The 4169-nt window shown below is 38.7% G+C and overlaps 1 protein-coding gene across 2 annotated transcripts in view; it reads left to right on the forward strand.

Moving 5' to 3' along the window:
* Positions 1–2536: 2536 nt before the first annotated feature.
* LOC101852640 overlaps positions 2537–4169 on the forward strand; it is a gene marked incomplete in the record, with an annotated part of 23392 nt that continues 21759 nt past the window's right edge. The window contains 1 exon segment of one of the 2 annotated variants that reach the window (XM_013085817.1): positions 2537–2624. 2 annotated transcript variants of the gene reach the window in all.

Here is a 4169-nt window from a genome sequence, read left to right on the forward strand (position 1 = left end):
ATTCTCCTAGTAATAACTCCTTACGTCAGGAGCTTCGTTAAACTGGCCGTTTTCCTCCAGTATTTTTGCAAAGTCCAGATGCATGCATATCTGCCTACGGTCCCGTAACACCACGCCGTAGCGCAGGTAGGACGTACGGTCCCCTAGCGCCTAACACTATGGGGGCGTACGGTCCCCTAGCGCCAAGCGCTATTGGGGCGTACGGTCCCCTAACATCAGCCTATTTCTAATCACAATAATAATATAGTTTTTTCAATTCATACACACAACAAATTCAAAGACCACATAGAAAGACCAAATTACACCTAACAAATCCAAATATACAAATGACGTCATAAAAAGTCGAATAAAACAATAGCAAATTCAAATGCCACATACCAAGTTCAAATGTAAATGATAAATGCTTGAACTAGAGTAAAAGGAGTCTAAGTGGGTGGTTGGCGAGTGCTCTGGTGTGGTTTGCTCCTTCTTTCCAATCTAACACCTATCATCCTGATCTCTCCTCCTTTTTTTGTGTCTTTTACTCTCTTGTAACACCTCTAATCTTCGGCACTTATATGACCTGGTTATGTTGCAAGTGCGTAAAACTTTTACTAAAACTAAAAAAAGAGGCTAAAAGTATAAGGAGTATTTCAAGGTAAGAAGTAAAAGGGTTTGGGTTTTTTGGCCTCGAAAAGGTTCGACGTAAGCCGTGTGGTGCCACAAGGAAGAAATCACGTGAAACGAAAGAAACAGTAAATTATGTTTAAAACCGAAAATAAACTCACATGTTTAACAGAAACGAATGGTTATGATAAAAATCAACGCTCTGCTGGTATATTATTATCGAACTAACTGAGTGAAATCTAAAGCCGAGTTTACTTTTATTTACTTATTGTTGCACTACAAAATGCTATGGCTTAGGCTTGCATTGAACTGAAGGTTGCTGCCATTTTCACTATAGTCACAGCTTGTTTTTTGTTCCATCATCGGGGCAAGTGTGAACATCTTTTATTGATGAGTCAGCTGAGTGAGCATCTGGTCTTTTGCTTCCCCGAGCCACGGTTTGAAATCGTATTTCCAAATTCACAAGCGTTCTCGTAGATGTTAAGACTAGGTAAGTAGGGGGATAGATATTTCTTCCTCAATCTATTGATGAGTAGCCATTTAAAGCCTGCCTTTGTGCATGAGCATTGTTACATACCAAGCATACTTCGTTGTGGGGGTTGTTGGAAGAGTTTCTTAGAGGGATGGCCTGAAACGAAAGCTGCCATTCCCTCTACTTGAAAGTCGTGAAAGACCAGGCCACCCTCGTCACTGACAGCAAATTAGGCCCCTATGGCATCGTATGGTTTGGTCCCCTTCGACCCTGCATTACTTTAACAAAGCATTTACCACTCCATGCTCTTCATTTGTTTCTATTCGTCAACTTCTTGCTAACAGCTTCCTCAAAAAAGGCGAATTCATACCGCTAAATGTTCTGCTTTAGCCATGATGCTTATTGATGTCAAGCTGCTTCAGTTCTATCTGAATTTCTTTCCGCGGGAGCATCCTCGAGATTTTTTTATCGTAATCAATTCACCCTAAAAAAGTATACTGCTTATGGTTGTCGTCAACTCAGTTTGAGCACATTAAAATGTTTTTCACGTTGAATAATCTTTGTAGATGATATTTGCTTTTGCTATGTGGCATTAGAACTTGCTATTGTGATACATTTGGATTTGCTATTTGTCCATTTGAATTTGTTACGCACAATTGTGCACTAAAATTTCCTATTGTACATGGTGTGAAACTTTCTATGTGGCATTTGAACTTGCTATGTGGCATTTGTATTTCTTATGTGTACATTTGATCTGAAAAAAAAACTATATAACAATCATCATCCAGAGCTAGATCTGCGCAAACATCGACGACCATGGTTCTCCTTTCAGTCCTTTGCTGGGATGCTCTTAAAAAGGCTACGTTTCTCTGATCTTTCCTCGTTACCCATTTGTTTAGGTTCCCTAAGTAGATTGCTCAGGGCCTACCCTTGCCTTGTTTGCCTTCAATTCTTTCAGTGAGAGCTAGATGTTTAAGACCTTTATTATGTCTATTCATGCATAAGCCGTTTCCTGATTGTTTTTAACAGTGAGCGTCCCACGTGGGCTTCATCAAGTACTACCCAAGGACTACTATACTATATAGTATAGTAGTCCCTGGTAATACCTTATTTGATTTCTTTTCCTTCCACGAAATTCTCTGCAATCTCCTAAGGTACGACATTTCTGTTGCTTCTATATTATTTTCACTGTCTTTAGTGATTGTCCAGCATTCACAGCCATATAGAAGGGTTGACCATACATAGCATTTCAGAAGTTTCATTTTGGTCGTCATTGAGATGTTTCTGTTTTTCAGGATTGGGTTCATTGGGATCATGACAATAATAATTAAAATAGTTAAAAGGCTGCGCCTAATATATCAGACATATTATGTGCTTTTTGGTGCTATAGTTTGCAGAAAAACGGAAGTCAATCGTGCTCATGAGATTCCGATAAAATAAAGTCTGGTGTAAGAGACAGCCGAAACGACAGACTCGGTGACACGGCTCATGGTATACTGTGCCTTCTACTTCTGCCATCTATTCCAGTCTGATCAATACTGACCAGGTGACTCTCCAACAAGTTAAAATAATATACGATTCTAAAGTAAGAGATTTGTGAGTGGTTGGCGGGTGCTCTGGTGTGGTTTGCTCCTTCTTTCCTATCAAAGATCTATTATTCTTATCTCACTCTTTTTTTTAAAGTTACTTTCTTGTAACACCTCTAATCTTCGGCAGTTAGGTCACGTTATTGTGTTGCAAGTTACGCAAAACATTTACTAAAACAAAGTAAGAGATTTGATTTCATCAGCTTTTCTTATTGTTGTCAACAACAAGCACCGACAAGGGTGGAAAGGGGAGTGGGAGGGAGTGGTGGACTGTGGACGGCGGGAGTAGGAGAGGTTTGGAAAAGAAGGAGGGAAGGATTGGGGTCTAACCTTCCTCTTTAAAACATGTAGAGTGACAATTGTAACAGATTCAGCAATTGGATTATGCGTTTGTTTGATTAAAAAAATTTTTTTTTGGGGGGGGGTTGTTTCTTTGTTTGTTTGCTTGTTTAAGAGTTAGCAATTAAATAAAGATGGGTTGCAAAACTATTGTGTCGGTCTCTACAAAACTCTCAATGTGTGCGGGTTTTTTAATGGTTTTTTTGTGTCAGAATAATTGTACAGCATTTGCAACAAAAGTAGGTTACATTATAATAGAATTACTAATAAGTGCCGAACTCATTGATTGTGTGTCTCTGGTGTTTGTGCTGAGAGAGACGGTACTTGACACAATGGTGATAAAGGCGCTATTGATTAAAACAAACGTCATATCGTGCACTTACGAGATTCATTGTAGACACATATGGCCGTGAATATAACTATACGTCCAAAAATAACGTATCTCAGGGTTATTATGGAAGATGCTCTATCAGATTTGCTTGTTTGGGTGTTTGCTTGTTTGTTTGTTTGTTTGTTTGTTTGTTTTGGTTTTTATTTGTTTGTTTGTTTGTTTGTAACGTCTACTGCCATTGTTAACGACCAATGCAAATTTCTCCTTGCGAGAGGAATAAAGACTGTCATTGTCATTGTCATTGTCGTTGATCTGTTTGGGGTGGGGGGTAGCGGGCTATTGTTTTTTCTAGCAGACAATGACAGTAAGAGTAAAATTACATTAAGAAATATAGTTATTATGGAGGGTGCTTGGCGGGTGCTCTGGTGTGGTTTGCGTCTTCTTCCCTACAAAACATAATAATCGTCCTTATCCCTCCTCCTTCTTAGTTCTGTTTGTTACTCTCTTGTATCACCTCCAATCTTCTTTAGTGATTCTTAAGGTGCTAGTGACGTACTCTTTCACCAAATTTAAACTGCGTAGAAATTATGGAATTCTGAGGATCCAATCTTACTTCTCGGCTCAATCCATATAGTCTGATTATAACACTGTCATCTGGAAAATTGACGATTTTGTCACTAGCTAAAAGAAACTATAGAAGCTATAAGAGGCTGGTTGACTGGGGATCGTTGTATGAAAAACTTTAACTCAAGAAATGTACTACGGTTTGGCTTTACATATTAATATGATTCACTTCAAAATATTGTCATCAGTATCCTACTCTTTTCTTCTTCTT

This window comes from Aplysia californica, unplaced genomic scaffold (assembly GCF_000002075.1).
Source record: "Aplysia californica isolate F4 #8 unplaced genomic scaffold, AplCal3.0 scaffold00410, whole genome shotgun sequence".
NCBI classification, from domain to species: Eukaryota; Metazoa; Mollusca; class Gastropoda; order Aplysiida; family Aplysiidae; genus Aplysia; species Aplysia californica.